The sequence below is a fragment of the Peromyscus leucopus genome, chromosome 3 (genome assembly GCF_004664715.2).
Source record: "Peromyscus leucopus breed LL Stock chromosome 3, UCI_PerLeu_2.1, whole genome shotgun sequence".
Lineage (NCBI taxonomy): Eukaryota > Metazoa > Chordata > Mammalia > Rodentia > Cricetidae > Peromyscus > Peromyscus leucopus.
The window spans coordinates 132,337,119-132,355,014 of NC_051065.1; the positions used below are offsets into that span (position 1 = coordinate 132,337,119).

Genomic DNA, 17,896 nt, shown 5'->3' on the forward strand with positions numbered 1-17,896 from the left:
GAAGGATGCAAGCAACTTTCGGGAGCCTTGCAGGGTAGAGAGAGACAGCTGACAGCCTGGACAGTCATTCAAAGTTCTCTTGTAAAGTTGGGGCATTGGTCTTTAGCCCGCAGGCCTAGAGTCTCTCATTTACTTTTCTCTGTGTCCTGTAGAATGTCTTGCAGTTTCTTCTGTAAATCAGGAACCTGAAGGACCATTTTGTCAAGCAAAGTTCAGTGATTACCTTTTTATGGGTCATCTATGTCCAGTTGATCAAGCAGTCCAGGCAAGAACAGTTTTTTGTCCAAATGACTATTTTTGTCAAGGTGAAGATAAACTCCATATGGAGTGTCTTTGATGCCCATACTCTTCTCTGAAGTAAATCAGTATTGTCAGGAGCATACATGTCTCACTATCCAGAAAGTCTAAATTTTTTAAACATTTTAAATGCCATATTCTGTAGGTCTTTGAAGTGTTTGAAGACTACCTATCTGAAATATATCTATGTATACCTAGAAGACTTAACTAACATGGTTACAAATATAATTATCATAGATGACTAATTATTAATCTATTTTTAATTATCTATTACAATTTTAAATGAGTTACATAAACATAATACCTCAAACAAGAATAGAAATATATATATATATATAGTATAGCAAAATTAACTTTAAGTTTGTATCAATCAACTAAAATTTATACCAATGTAAAACATTTTAAACATAAACTAAAATCTATACCAAATGTAAAACATTTTAAGCAAGTTGTTGTTCTTTAAAAGTAGGTTCATTAATCTACCCTTTTATCTTATCATCTCTATATCTTATATATCTATATCATATCCCCTTTTGTTTTTTAGAAAGAGATCACATTTATTATTGACCTGTTTTAAATAAAAATATTGGTTTTTCTTGTCCCACACCAGAGGGCTCTTCTGATTTGGGACACAAGAATCTCTTAACTATTTCTTTAAGCAATATGTCTGGGTTTAGAGGAAGAGTGAGCCAATTCCACCTCTAAAGCCAGTTTAGTATATTTGGGAATTTGGGCGTAGCATCTCTTACTACTTCCTGCTGGAGGGGGGCGCTGTATCTTATGGGGACGCAAAGAAAATTTTAGGATTATGGGGTAGTCCATGAGGGTGTATCATCTGAGCCAGTTGCATTCAAACCATTCTGGATGTTGGATCATCTGGGCCATGGTGTCATCAGAGACCTTTCAGGGGGTCTTGGCTGGTCAAACCTGATGTATCTTAATCTGGAACAAATCCATAGCCTCTGGCTTTCTGTGGGAACAAAAGCAGAGTCTCCTTTCCAAAGCAACACATCCTTACATCCAAATTTTGAAGTCAAGGTATCTTTAAAATATACATATTGGTTTAACTCAACATCTTTTATGATCAAATGGGGTTTTTTTGTAGTTAAAAATCCCAAAGACAACACAATCCAGATTCTCTGTGCAATATTTATCTTTATGTGGTTTATTTTTTATATTAATTTTACTGTCTCTTTAAAGACTTTATTTTTTAAAACTATGTATTTGTTTATATAACTGTATATATCACCTTTTTTTGCCTCTTTTAAGCCTACGTATATTTTGCACACATTGTAAAAGCAGCGTGTAGCCCAGAAACCTCTTTTTTTTTTGTCTTGTACTAGCAAAGGCTAAATCCACCATGCAGCTTAATGTGCCACTTGCAGAGGCCTCATTCTCACCATACTGCAGATCTAGCACGAATGCTAGAAACCCACAAGTTGCTCAAACCGGCAGCTGCCACTCATTTGAGAGAGACAATTAGGAAGCTGTTTTTAGCTCTGTTTTAGAATCTTTTCTCTCAGGTTTTAGGTGGAAACTCTTGCCCCCCATTGGGCACCATTTGTAGCTAGAGTTTTCCTGCCTTGCCCACAGTCAGGACAAATCTTTGTCACTCACCAGTCCCACAGCCGCTCAGACCCAACCAAGTAAACATAGAGACTTATATTGTTTACAAACTGTATGGTCATGGCAGGCTTCTTGCTAACTGTTCTTATATCTTAAATTAATCCATTTCCATAAATCTATACCTTGCCATGTGGCTTGTGGCTTACTGGCATCTTCACATTCTGCTTGTCCTGGTGGCGGCTGGCTGTTGATGTAACCAACCATCTTATTAAATAAGAAACACAGAAACAATGTAAAAGAGAAAGCCAAGAGGTCAGAGCTCAGAGCTAAAATCTCACCCTTCCTCCTGCTCTGTCCCAGCTTCTCGAAAGAGAGCTATTTCCTGTGTGTAAGTCGATTTTCCAGTCATTCTGCCTTCTCATTGGTTGTAAACCCAAACATGTGACTGCCTCGTCACTGTCTGAATGTACAGCCCCCTAGGTCTTAAAGGCATATGTCTCCAGTGCTGGCTGTATCCCTGAACACACAGAGATCTATGGGATTAAAGGCGTGTGCCACCACCGCCACACTCTGTCTATGGCTCTAATAGCTCTGACCCCCGGGCAACTTTATTTATTAACATACAATCAAAATCACATTTCAGTACAATTAGATTACCACCACATTTCCCCTTTTCTATTTTAATAAAAAGAAAAAAAAAGCAAAAGGTTATAACTAACAAAAGAAAAACTATATACAAAAGTACAATAACTATATACAATATATACAAGTAATAAATACCTAAACAGGTATTTGACAAATCAGGGAAAATAATTCCATTATCTATCCTATTTTGGTAAATCCAAGATGTATCTAATGCACTTTCTATCCTAATTAATTTTCAACTATAACTAACTAATCTTCAACCGTAACTAACTAATCTTCAACTCCCTCAGAGACCCAAGAAGGGAATAATATTAGCTAACAAAAATAAAAACAGGAAGTGCATGCAAGCAACTGCTGGCAGTGACTCCTGCCTTCCTGTTCTTTCTTTTCTCCTCTCTGTTAGTCCCACCTATACTTTCTGCCTAGACACTGGCCAATTGGTATTTTATTTATTGACCAATCAGAGCAACACATTTGCCATACAGAACATCCCATAACAATATTCAATCCTAAATAGGATGCCTCCATCAAATCCCTGTCCTCACAGCTCAGAAAATTGTACAGAAGAGGAGGTGAAAAGTGCAGCTGGCCGCAGGAATATATTATAGAGATTCAGCTGTATATTAAAGCTGTACCTAGAAAAGTCAAGGAATTTTTCTAGAGGAAAGCCATTTATCAAGGAATATTAGATGTTATTTAGCTTTTAATATGCATCAGCTGTCTTCTGCTATGAAATTCTTGTGCACCCATATACTACTAGGCCATATGGCAAACAGTTAAACTTCTCAGACCTACTGCTGATCCACTAGTAACTAATACCCCTGCAAAGCCTAGGAGACAGGCAGACTATAGATGCATAGCTTTGTTTCTTGTGCAAATGAAGCCCAGACCACCCCCTTGCCATCAGGTCTAGTAGCATCACAGAGCTATTGACTCAGGACAATAGGGGATTTTGCATAGCCAGGTGCAGTAAGGATTGGAACAGATTTCCTGGTCCAGACAGAGCCTATAGGTGGAGAGAAGAGATGAAGGGCAGAGTTTCTCAGAGGACGAAGGAACAGAGGACAAAGATGAGGTTGAAAGCACAGGAGCTTAGTCAGGACTATGACAGGCAGGCCCAGTAGGCACAGAGAGGAGCTGAGAGTGAGGAGGGAGCTGAAGCTGTGTAGATAGAATTTTGTCATAGAGGAGTAAAGTCAATCGACAACAGAGCATGGTGTACATAGATTCTTTTCCCTCAGATAACCCCACGCCAGATGTAGCATCTTCCCCAGGATCCTGGGAGGGATTTTCTCAGACCAGACCCTTGGAAAAATTCTGATAGGAAAGAGTACAAGAGCCAGCAGGGATGGAGGGCACCAAGGAAATAAAGCCTTCTAGACACAGGAGGCCTGACATACGTGGAAGCGTGCACAGGGCCTAAAGGGGTCTCTACCAGATGGGGTTCCAGAACTGAGAGAGAATGGGGACACAATTCCCCATTCCTAACCCAAGAGCTATTTCCAATTGAAAATCACTCACAAATGAAAATTTGGCTTTCTCCAAAAGTCTCACATGTATACAAATCACACTTAAGGTCAGACCCCACACCCAGCAGTATGGGCAACACAAAACAAGCTCAGTGTAATCTTTGGAATGTCTTTGTCTCATAATGCTTTGTCAATACTATTTTTTTATCCTTATAAGACGTGTGTGTGTGTGTGTGTGTGTGTGTGTGTGTGTGTGTGTGTGTGTAGGCTTCTGGGTTTGTGTTTCATGGGATTCGTGTGTGTACAAACATGTGTGTCTCAGCATCTATATGTGCTGAATGTGCTTTTTCTTTGGCTCTTTGGCTTCAGTTTAATTTTTGTTGGTTTCATCCTATTCCAGTTTATTTTGTTTTATCTATTTTATTATTATTTAGATGCCTATTTGATTTTTAACAAGAGACAAAAAAAAATGTATGGATTCAGATGAGAGGAGAGATCCTGGGAGGAGTTGGGGGAGAGGAAGCTGTAATCAGAATGCATTGTCTGAAAAAATCTATTTTCAAAAAATAAAAATAGAAAAAGAAAAGGTGTGACCAAAACAGCAAGCATAGAAGAGAAAAAAAATTGAAATGGAAAACCAAAGAGTTCCACCTGAGTTCCTGTTGATTTCTTCAATGACACATCCATCATTTCAAATGTGTTCTTGTCCATCTCCATGACTCTGACAATTTTATGTAGTTTATTTTGCTATTAATTTAACATTAAAGAGATTAATACATCACACAATTAGACTTAAAGACAGAAGTCAGATACTATTTCAAATGATGTAGAAAGGGCTTTTAATAGAATCCAATAGCTCTTCATGATAAAAGCCTTGAAGAAACTAAGAATAGAAGGAGCACATATTAACATAATAAAAGGTGCATATGACAAACTTAGATCTAGTAAGGAAAACTTCAAGGCATTTCACCTAAAACCAAGAATGAGACAAGGAAATCCATTTTCTCTGTTCTTATTTAATATGGTGCTTGAAGTCTTAGTTAGAGCAGCAAGACAAGAGAAAAAGATAAAAGGGATACAAAGAGGAAAAGAAGAAGTCACAGTATCCCTGTTTGCAAATGATATGATCATCTGAATAACAAACCCTTAGGACTTATCAGGAAATTCTTAAAACTTTCAACAAAGTAGCAATTTATAAAATCAACATATAAAAACCAGTAGCTTTCCAATATACTATTAAAAATAACACTGACACCTTAGGACAATGATCCCATTTACAACAGTTTCAAATAATACCTACAAATAAACCTATCAAGAAAGTGAAGACACCTACAACAGAAATTTTACAGCACTAAAGAGAAGACAGAGCTGTCACCAGAGACAGAAAGGTGTCCCGTGCTTACAATGAAGAATCAATATTGTGAAAATGTCAGTGACCAAATGTAATCTACAGATTTAATGGAAGGCCAATCAAAATGCCAATGACATTCTTCAGAGGGATAGAATAAATAATCCTAATTCTAAGCAAGAAGAACAACAGGGAAGAATCATGCTATCAGATGGCAAGTCCTAGTATGGAGCCAAAGTAATAAAACCAGCATAGCATGGCTACTAAGACCGACAAATGATCAGTAGAACAGAACGGGACCCAGAAATAAACCCACACAGCCCCAGCTACTTGACTTTTGATAAAGATAAAACAAAAACAAACTTTGGAGAAAAAGAAAGTCTCTTTTACAAACAGTGCTGGGAAACTAAACATCCTCATATAGAAAAGTAAAATTAGAGCCTTGTGTCTCATCCTTTACAAAACCTATTGAAAATGGATCAAAGACTTTAATGGATTACCTGGATCTCTGCAACTGTTGGCAGAGAGAGCTTTGAGATACAGTGAATACAGGCAAAGACTTTCTTTAAAAGGGTCCAATAGTATAGGAAATAAAAACAAAAACTGACAAATCCAATTACATGAAATTAAAATCTTCTTCACAGCAGGGAGAGAAATAACCCACTTAAGAGACAGCCTACAGAATGGGAGGAAATACTTGCTAACTATGTATCTGCAGACAATTTAGATCTAGAATATATAAAGAACTCAAAACACTAAACACCAGAACATCTATTGTGGTCTAATGACATACTAGACAGTTCTAAAAAGATGGAGCACCAATAGCCGTAAGCATGTGAAAAAAAAATTAAGATCAACCTCTTGGGAAATACCAATTAAAACTATGCTGAGCTTCTGTCTCACTCCAGTAAGAGTTCTGTCATTAAGAAAATAAATAATAACAAATGCTTGTAGGTGTGGAGAAAAGGGAGCCCTTATACACTGCTGGTATGTTACAAACTAGTCTAGCCACTATGGAAATCAGCATGGCATTCCTCATAAAATCAAAAATAAACTCTATGGTCAACTATCCTGCTTCTGGATACCTACTCAAAGGACACTAAGAGAACACATCACAGAGACACCTCTACATCACATTTGTTACAACACTAGTCACCTTAATCAAGGTAGAGATCAGCCTCAGTGTCAATCATCAGACAAATGGATATAGAAATGATCACATATGCACATGATGGAGGTATTTTTAAGACTTGCTTACTTATTTTCTGTATATATATATATATATATATATATATATATATATATACACTAGAGTGTACATGTGTACCACATGTATGCAGTGATCATGGAGGTCAGAAGAGCTGGAGTTAGTGGTGGCCTTAGATATCCCAGTGTCATTGCTGGAAAGGAAGAGCAGGTCCTCTGTAAAAGCAGCAAGTGCTCTTAACTGCTGAACCATCTCTCCAGCCTCCACAGTATGTTTACTCAGCCATAGAGGAAAGTGAAATTATGTTTGCTGGAAAATGGATACAATTGAAGGCCATCATATTAAACAAAATAAGCCAGACTTAGACATGACAAATATATTTTTCTATTCTTATGGGTTACATATGTTACATAGATATGTAATATTTTATTTATGTAAATATGAATACATATATATGTGTGTGTGTGTGTGTGTGTGTGTGTGTGTGTGTGTGTGTGTGTGTGTGTGTGTGTGAATGACATAAAAACAGAAAAAAGACTATGGGGGATAGAGAGGAGCTAATAGGAAGTGTAGGGGTACGGGTTATAAAGGGATAAATGTGATCAAAGTACACTTCGGAAGAAAATATCATTATGAAAGTCATCACTATAAACAATAAATATATGGTAAAAATGAGTTTTAAAACTGCTGGGCTGTATTTTAACTGACAACTAAAATGCCCAGAGTTCCTTGGCTCTTTGTGGAAAACAAACACAGTGTTTTGGGGGAAAAAAAACTAAAAAGTGAAAAAGCTTAAAAATGCAAACACTTTAGAGATAAATTATATAAAACTGGTATAAACTCATGTACACATGATATAAACTTTAGATATAAATGTGCATATCTCGTGTGTGTGTGTGTGTGTGTGTGTGTGTGTGTGTGTGTGTGTACATATATGCACTAATCAGGGCATCCTCAAATTTGAACAAAGGAACTAGAGACATGGCTCAATAAAAAGAGCAATGGCTGCTTTTATGAGGAACCCAGGTTCAATTCCCATCACCCACGTAGTAACTTACTCTAGTTCCAGGGGATCTAACACCCTCTTCTGGCCTCTTCAGGTACTGTATACACATGGTACAAGTACATATATTCAGAAAAACATTCATAAACATAAAACAAATAAATTTATAAACAAATAAGTTAGCAAAGTTGAATACAGGATACAGGAAGCAGCCTTTAGGAAGTGTGTGTGTGTGTGTGTGTGTGTGTGTGTGTGTGTGTGGTGTGTTGGTGGTGGTGGTGGTGGTGGTGTTGGTGTTGGTGTTGTTGTAAAGGGATAAATAGCCTGGCCTTTTATTTTCCCACAACTGTATTTCACAGCAGCAGAAGGGTGCATAATGAAAATATCCCAAGAACTATTAATAAAAGAACTTGAAAGAAGTTTAAACACAAGTTTTAATACTCAGCCAAGTTATCTTTTAAAAGACATATAAAAACTCAAGAAATATTGTTCCTTAGAAGATTTCTCAACACAGCTAGTATGGGCTAAAAATGATGAGACAGAGCCCATAGCATCTGAGCTAACAGTTAAGACTGAAGCAGAGGCAGGGGTTGGGGTGACAGAACACAACATTTGTCCCCTGACCACAAAGAAAAGCAGGAAAGAATGGAAACTTGTGAGGGAGGAAGAGGTAGGTCAAAGGTAGAGGAGGTGTGGTCAGACCTATGACATCATCTGTAATCCCTGGAGGCAAAGGATATCTTTTAATGCTGGCAGATCAATTGATAGATGTTTGAGCACATTTAACGATACAAAGGTAAACAAGAAGAGAGATAGCACTATTGACTGAAGTGATTTGGAGGAAGAGAGGGAGGGAGGTGGAAACAAGTTACTGTTAACCTTGCTCAGAGTCCAACTAAGAGAAACCGATAAACAACAGTAGAGCCCAGAATTCCTAGCACCGTTGAAGGAGGCTCATGGAAGTGCTATGCTGTTTTGTAACATTTCTAAGCTGTTATTTTCCCCTCTAGAGCATAGACAGTTGCTAACAAAAGATGAAACCACTTGCATTTTTAGCAGAATGAAAGCCACAGCGCTGCTGTCTTGCCACTCACTGGGCTGGTCCCTGCCATGCACTTCCAGCTCATTTTCTTTCCAGGTCCACTTAAGTATGTGAAGCTGTAAAAATGTAAAAATTCTTAATTTTATTACACCTCAGCCTTGGAAGACATGTCTTTTTGGTGGTCTATATAACTACACAGGAGGAACACAGAACACTTCTAGACATACCAAAGGTCAGTGATCACAAGGCACAGCACTGGGGCAGTCATTTCTCTGGTGGGAGGAGCCAGCTTCTCTCTCTCCAAGAAACACAATCTTTACCTAAAAGAATAATTGTCAGTCAGTGGTTGATCTGATCCAGCATTCAGCAGACATGTTTTTTGAAAATAAACAAACAAACCATGCTTCCACATTCAAGGGGAAGCCATCAGCCAAAGCAATATCTGAAATGGTGGATGTTGTTTGTTTTTGCTCTTTTGGGGGTCCCACCACCCAGTTCCCAAATAAATCACACATGGAGGCTTATTCTCAATTATTAATACTCTGCCTTGTTGCTAGCCAGCTTTTCCTAACTTTAAATTATCCCATCCACATTTGCTTCTGGGATTTTTCCTTTTCTTACCTCTGTGATCTTACTTTCACTCTTACTCCACTGCTGACTGGCTGGCTGGGTGGCTGGGTGGCTGGGTGGCTGGGTGGCTGGGTGGCTGGGTGGCTGGGTGGCTGGGTGGCTGGGTGGCGTGCCCCTAGCATCTTCCTTTCCTTGTTCTTGCTCCTTCTTCTTCTCCTCCCAGATTTCTCCTTCTGTATGTTCTCTTTGCCTGCCAACCCTGCCTATTCTTCCTCCTGCCTTGCCATTAGCTGTTCACCCCCTTTTCCTCTTGCTTCTCTAATCCTTCCACTCTCTCTTTGAGGTGTGATAGCTGTCTGATTTAGCCAACAGCTATTCAGAACAGGCACAAAAGTCTCTTTCCACAATGAAGCCTCCGGAGGCCCACCAGATGAGAAATGTTCCTCACAGGCTTGGGTATTTGAATAACTGGTTCCAAGTTGGTGGCCCTGTTTGGGGAAGCTTGGAAGTGTGGTCTTGCAGGAGGAAGTAAGACACTGGGGTGGGCTTTGAGATTATATACAGCCTCATCCTACTCCCTGTTCTCTCTTTCTGCTTTGTGCTTGTGGTTAAAGCTCTCATAATGCACCCTGATCACATTCACTTCCCCCATCTTCCCAGGTCCACCCACCTCCCTTGGACCTCCCACAAAGAAAAGAAAAAGAAAACTATCAAGTCCAATTTGTGTTGCCCATATATTCACTGGAACATGGTCATGATGGACTCTAATCCCTCTGGAACCCTAAGCCAAAAATAAACTCCTTCTAGAAGTTTCTTTTGGTCTTGGTGTTTTATCAGAGTGACAGAAAAGTCAATAAGGCAGAGCTGTTTCACATGCAAACCATAACAGGGACACAGAGAAGACACAAAACACAGAGACTGCTGAATGGAGTTCCTCTGCTGCTTGGTTCCTTCTGCACACATGCTATGCAGCAAAGAACATAGCAAGCTGTGGTCTGTTTTTAAGGCATGGTTTTCTCAAGCTACTGTTTATCTTATCATTTCAAAGTGGTTTAATTATTACCTATTTCCCTGATTACATTTTCTTTAGTAATTCCCACAGCTGGTAAGTAGAACCAATCTAAAAGATGTTGTATTCTAACATCTAGAAGATTTAATGTCCTTGGTATTTTTACAACGCCCCTGGGAATGCCACTTGTCAGCATCTGGTGAATGTAGTAATGAAGACATACAAATAATTAACAACCAAAATGTAAGGTAATTTCAGAAGCAATGACACATAAATGGACACTGTGTGTTACAGGTTGGCCAACCCATAAAATTCTGTTCACTTCTACCATAAACCTACAGGGAAGGCATCTGAACTCCAGCTACATATGAACCAACTGAGGCTCAGCAGATCCTACTGTCCAAGTTGATAGCAGGGTAATTTCACTTCAGTGACTTCTATCAGAGCTCATGACCATCCTATAGCAACAGCTTTCCCAGGAATTGCAGTTTTATTTATTCTTTAAAATCCTACTCTAGTTTGACCTGGGATCCTATACTCACTTCAGACTCGAGTGCAGGACAGACAGGTATTTTTTTTTTGTCTTCTAACCTTTGTTCAGTAGGGAAGCAACTTTCCTGCATAAACAATCAAAGCACTGTTGTCCATTCATCACTCATTGCTTCAGCATCTTTCTTTGCAGAACTCATGGGGACAGAGACTGTAACTTGCTTCTGAGCTTGCAGAATTCTACATCCTCTAACTATGAAGATGGTTGAATCTCATTTCTCAGTCCTGGGCTGAAGTTTGTAAACACAGAATACAACTTCACAATTTCCATGAAACCTGCACCAGAATTTTTGAATAGGAAAATTCAATGTCAATTTGGCTGATAGAGATTTAAGATAATAATTCCATCTGCCATGCACATTTTATTTGTGGTTCATAGCAGATTCTAGGAATAATCAGGATTTTCTTGAGGAAAATATAGCAGCAAAATGAAATACTGACTGAGGTTGTATCACATGTATAAGTTTCATGAGTTTTGCTGGGTCTTAGAACTTAGAAAATGCAGTCTAGAGAATGCAAACCTCACTACTGTGTACTGTAACATGTGGTGCCTCCCAGAAAACAAAGGAGACCCAAAATATAAAGATGAATATTTGAAACAGCTATGTGGACCTAGAGAAGTCATTATTCTCTTTAGGCCCAGATTCTCAGCTGTAAAAGGAATTTAATTCTAACTGATTTCAGATTTCAAAACTCAACCTTGTGTGGTCTTTAATAGGCCTGAAACAACAAGTGTGAAAATTCAGATTTGATTAAATCTCCACACAAAAATGTGAGGTGGAAATATTATATCTTGGTCTACAGACACAGCACAGCTAGTTGGTCGAATGTGTGCCTAGCATGGGAGTAATCCTATATGTAATACCTTCTCCAAGTCCTCTTGTGAAATTTCCTCACCATATTTGTATTGAGTCTGTAATTTTTAGTAAAAAAAAAAAAAAAAAAAAAAAAAAAAAAAAAAAAGTAGTTCTAGTGAGTTTAAAACAAACACATGGAATGTAGCAACCATCTCTAGAAGCCGAGCTAAGATACATTCCTACTGTGGGATAATCCTTCTGTACACTATGTGAATATATATCACTATGATTGGTTTAAACTGGCCAATAACTAAACAGCATAAAATTAGACAGGAAAGCCAAACTAAGAATGATAGGAGGAGGAAGAATGGAGTTAGAAGATGACAGTCCGATGCAGAGGGAGTAGAACATATAGAAAATGAGGTAATAAGTCATGATCCATGTGGCCAAACATATATAGATAAGATATATGGGTTAATTTATGTGAAAGAGTTAGCTAGTAACAAGCCTGAGCTATTGGCTGAACATTTATAAATAATATTAAGCATCGGTGTCAGTTATTTGGGAACTAGTGGATGGGACAAAAACATCCAACTACACATAGCACACACCATCTGGCTTAGATCCACATAAGACCAAAAAGATCTTTTTAAAAAGGTTCTAAACACATAAAAACAGAGCCAGATGCAGCTTCCTAGTCTCACAGTCTCATGCCAGCTGCAATGCAAAGATACATCACCCAACAGCTTCCTGCAAGATGGAGCTGGCCACCAACTGCCATGAGCTAAGTAGCATGGTGGGTTTTTGTGGTCTCTCAAATGGGCTGCAGTACAGAGAGGCTTCTCCCAGCTGCTGCCTGTGTGCTTGATAGCTCTGCCAGCATGTTACATGACAGGTTTAGGGTTTTTGCTCATGCAGACAGAAAAGGTTACAGATGTGCAGTAAAGACAGATTACAGATTCAGACAGAAAAAAAAAACCTCTTAACAGGTTACAGTGTGTTTAGAAATATATTTAGGCTTGAGAGAGAAAAGCAAAAGAGTTTTAAAAAGAGTTTTTAAAAAGTCCTTAAAAAGGGAATAGAGTAATAAAAAATATAATAAGCCACATAAACATGGGAAATACATAGAGTGTCTGAATCCTGTATGTTATTGTGTTATCTTTAAATTCCTTGGCTGCTAAGAGACACTAGATTATAAAAACTGCTAGATTCAACCAACCTATATATTTAAAAAATTTTGACTTCAAAATTTAAATCAAAAGATAAAGTTACTTTGGGGGAGAGGTTATGATTTTATTTCCACAGGAAATAAGAGGCTCTGGATTCATTTTTGATTATAGAAAATCAGCTTTTATTGAAGAAGACCCTCTGAAAATCCTGGCTACAAACATAGAGAAATAAACAAAAAGAACAACAAAACATGTAATGTATATTTTACCTGCTCAAACACATAATAAAAAATCACCTTTGGCTGGCTTGTGTACAGTGTCTATGCTTGTATTAATGCAGATATATATGTTGCCTTTAAAAGTTTGTGTATTTTCAGAGCAGGGGGACCAGATACCAATGAAAATGGGTGGCCCAGGTGATCCAGCATTTCAAAATGCCTGTTACAATCTCCTTAGAATTCTGTATCCAGAACAGCTTCAAGGCTGCTGGCTGAGATGATCCAGTCTCACAGACTATTCCAGTCAGGACTTAACCATAATCCTGAATTTTCTCAGGGTCCCCCAAAGATTGCCAGTAACCCCAATCAACAGGAAGTAGTCTAGAGAACCATGTCCACATTCCCAAAAGATGGGCTATGGATATTTATTATCATTTAAAGGGGGGCGGGAGGTGGTTACAAGTTGTTATTGGTAATGATCAGAAAAAAAAGCTAAACAAAGGAGATTAGATTCAAGAATCTCTTTCTGAAAAGAAAAAAGGGGGATATAGAAATGACAGTATACAAGGGTACATGACTGAGTCTATTTTAATCCAAAAAACAACTATTAACCTTAAATAGTTTACATTAGTATGGATTTTGGTTTATTGATACAAATTTAAGGTTAATTTTGTTATACTGTATGTATATTTCTACTCTTATATAAGATAGTGTGTTTATGCAGTTCATTTAAAAATGTAATATATGATTAAGAAATACAGATTAATAGTCATCTATAACAGTCAAACTTATAGTCATATTAGATATGTTTTCAAGGCCATACACAGATGTATTTAGATAGACAGATGGTCTTCAAACACTTCAAAGACCTATAGAGTATGGCATTCAATATGTTTCATAGCCTAAGGCTTTTCATGACAGTGAGCAGCACCAATCTACCTCAGAGAAGATAATGGGCATTGAAGAAACTCCATATGGAGTTTTTTTTTTTTTTTTATCACAAAAGCTAGCCATGTGGACAGAAAAACTGCCCTTGCCTCAATTGATGACAGTTGTCCAAACTGGACCATCAGGACACAAGAAAGGCAGCTACTGAACTTTGCCAATTCAAAGTAGGACAGTCCTTCAAAATTCCCTGCTTCATAGGAAAGTCTCTCAGATATGCTAGGCCTGTAGGCCAGAGTTGGATACCCCAACATTGCAGAGGAACCTTGTGTGACTGTCCAGGCAGACAGCTGTTTCTGTCATTTCTCACATTTTTTGAAAATCACTTGCTTGCACTTCCTGCTTACTCAGGTAATATTATTTCCTTCTAGGGTCTTTGATGAAGTTGAAGACTAGATGGTTATAATTATAATTTTCCTTAGTTATGATAAAAAGGTAAATTAGTTGTAAAATTTTAGACTCACCAAGATAAGATAGATAATAGAATACTTTCTCTAATTTTGCCAAATACAAATGACTGGATATTGTAACTATACATCTTATTTGATAACTGTTTTTGTTGTATATAATTTTACTATGTTAAAGTTAAAACCTTCCTTTTTAATTAGACAAAAGAGGGGAAATGCTTTGGAATAATTCTTCTGTACACTGTGTAAATATATATGACTATGATTGGTTTAATAAACAAGCTGACTGGCCAATAGCTGTACAGGATAAAGTTAGGTGGGAAAAGCCAAACTGACAATGATGGGATGAGGAAGGGAAGAGTCAGGAGATGCTGGCCAGCCACAGAGGAATTAGTACTTGTAGAAAATGAGGTATCAAGCCATGAGCCACTGGCAAAGCATAGATAAGAAATATGAATTAATTTAAATTTAAGAGTTAGCTATTAATAAGCCTGAGCTATTGGCCAAGCATTTATAAGTAATATTAATCCTCTGTGTCAGTTATTTGGGAACTGGCAGACAGAGACTTCTGACTACACATTCCTTTGACTGTTTCTCACATAGACATACCTGCACCATCCAGCAGCTCCTCAGAACAAGGAAAAGAGCCAGCAGGAGCCAATCCATTAGAAAGTAGAGGAAACCATGGAAATTTCAAGTTTTTCCTCTTTTGAGGATTGTTTAACTTGTGTCTGCCTCATTGTCAATCTGAAAAAGAGGAGAGGGTTTTGGGAGAGAAGTGATGGATGGCATGAAAGACAAGACATGCTGTTCTGTACAAATAAATTGAGACTTTTGCTTTTCACAATCTTGAATTCAATATCATAAATTAAATGTAGAGAATTTTTTCATTATCAGAGAAATACTATGTTCTCATGGGTGATTAATAAGAAGAACACTTGAATTAGATACTATTGAAATCATTTAACATCCAAAGCAAAGCATCAAATTGTAAAATTGGCCAGATGAAACACAAACTATTTTCAAAGGGCCAACAGTGAGGCCCAAAGCTGATCTCTGTAAGAATGAAGGGCACAAAATAAATGTGAATGTGTATCACAATTCATTTTCAATTGCCTGAAGAAAACAACCACTGACTTAAAGAAAGTTTTTAAGTTTGAGGCCTGCCTCTGGAATGTGCCAATCTCAAAACAGCCAACAAAACACTTTTGGAGGGAGATTTAAGTGAAGGTCTCAAGTGGCTCAGGCTGACTTCATTCTTGCTGTGTAGCTGAGGATGACCCTAAGCTGTGGATCTCTGCCTCTACCTCCTAACTGAACCACAGGCTGGTGCAAAACCTCTCAGCCACAGGTCATAAGCATCAGCACACATCATTCCCACCTGAGGGCATTTTTAACACAAAGGGGCCATGTTCACTGCACCCAAGATTATCCTTGAACAGGTACACTTGGGGCTCCACATGCCCCAAGTGATCCAGCAGGCTCAAGAGCTGCAACTCAGCGTCCTACCAAGAGCTTCATGACAATGAATTTGGCAAATGAATAAAATAACCACTATTTTTACAAAAACATGATTTACTAAAGGCAGCACAAAAACATACGGGATAGTTTTATATTTATTTCCAAACTTAGATCTTTCAGAAACTTTATTGAAGGAAAATCCCAGACCCAAACAGCTTTCATTTGACAACTCTTTCAGACAGTTTAGGGAAATTTTCCACCAATGTGACCTGCTCCTACCTCCCACACACACACCGGAGGATAAATGAAAACAAATGCCCATCACAGCTCCTGTTACAAGGGAAGCACAGTATTAAATATATGCCTTAGAGGACATGCAGAAGAAAGTCACAGATGAAAACACTTAGAAACATAAACCCCAATTCCTAACATAAATGAAGTAAGTGTTAGCAAACATCATTTAGACAGGTATAGGGATTGCAGGGAGAGTGGCAGAGAGAGAGTGGGGAGGGGGAGGAGAGAAAAAGGGAGGGTCAGGGGGAGCATGAGTGAAGGAGAGAGGGGGGGAGGGGGAGAGAGAGAGAGAGAGAGAGAGAGAGAGAGAGAGAGAGAGAGAGAGAGAGAGAGAGAAACACTGCTGTGTGATATTTCATTTGAGTTCTGACAAATAAAGCTTGTTTGGAGTCATCCCCTCACTTCACAGCTTCTTCATGGTCTGCCATGCAGCCAGCCGTTCCCTTGTATATACTCCTACTTTTCTAATATCTACCTTCACTTCATTGTCTGATAAAACCCCAGCTCTGGTTTAATGATATTCCTGCACACCAGGATCGTCCCAAAAACCTATCTTGCTAATGAATCTCACTTGAGGTGTTACTAACCATACACCTTCAGAAATGTCCAGAATACCCACCACCCTTGGCCTCAGGGGACTGTCCTCTTCCATGGTGATGATTTTGCAAGTGCAGCAGTTCCTCCATTCTCTATCCTCACCTCCATCCACACATCCTCAGATGTGATTTCCCCATTGTCCATGCTAACAGAAACCTAAAGATGATACCATCATCTTCTCTCATCAACTTCACCAGGGCTTGCAAAGCTCCAAGTGCATAAGCCTTTGGACACTGCCAGCTCCAACATCATTGTGGTAGTGGAACATCCCAGTTGGAAAACAGGGTGATGCTTAAAACTACCAGCAGCAGCACCTGAGAAGTGGTAACAAGCTCAAATCACGGGACCCAGTGCTTTAGAAGCCAGGGGAGATGGAGCCAGCCATATGCACATGCTCTGAGCTTTCTAGGTGATTCTGATGTGTGCACAAGTTTGAGACCTGCCTCTGGAAATTGCTGATTTGATTGTGCCTTAAATCTTGATCAAAACATGGGAACAAGGGCTAAAGATGGATCAGCTGTTAACTGTACTTATTGCTCTCGCAGAGGACCTGAGTTTGGTTCCCAGGAGCCACATTAGCCAGCTAACAACAACATGTAACCCAACATCAGGGGGTGGGATGCTCTCTTCTGGCTTCCATGGGCGCGCGCGCACACACACACACACTTAACATAAATAAAATAAATCTTAAAAATAAAACAGGAGCCAGTCAAGGTAGACAAACCTTTAATCCCAGCACCTGGAAGGCAGGCAGATTTCTGTAAATTCAGGGTCTACACATTGAGTTCCAGGACATCCAGAGGTACATAGAGATACCCTGTCTCACATAATTAAAACAAAATAAAAAAGAAAACACAAGAATAGAGGGGCATACAAAACAAAGATCTAAGTGTGTATGGCTTTCTCATATAAAAACTTATGAAGTCTATATAGACATGAATAAAAAATGGAACAATTGCTTTAGTATCAATTACCATAGCATATAGGGCAGTGTTGCTCCCAATTGTTCTCATCTCTTGCTTCCTGGTATTAATTTCTCCATCTGTCTTGTCTAATAATGCTTCCTTCCAATGATGAAATCTTTGAAGTCACATATCGCTTCTGTGAAGCCAGCCTTTTTTTTTCTGCAAAATGTTGGTGATGGGCTAAAACTAACAAAAGCTAAATGTGCACATAAAAGGCAATGGCTTTTAATCCTCTGGTGTACAAGATACCAACCTTTGAAGGTAATTGGAAACATTATAGTTTCTATTACTACAGCCCAGGGTAGAATTCTGTGCACTTAAATTGGGCTTTTAGGATT

General features: G+C 38.5%; 1 long non-coding RNA gene across 1 annotated transcript; it reads right to left on the bottom strand.

Moving 5' to 3' along the window:
* Nucleotides 1-8,540: 8,540 nt before the first annotated feature.
* LOC119087551 lies at nt 8,541-14,984 on the bottom strand. The gene is made up of 3 exons (XR_005091016.1): nt 14,851-14,984; nt 8,805-8,897; nt 8,541-8,693 (listed from the first exon to the last, which is right to left on the bottom strand). It is a non-coding gene; the product is annotated as an uncharacterized LOC119087551 (long non-coding RNA).
* Between the last annotated feature and the right edge of the window lie 2,912 nt (nt 14,985-17,896).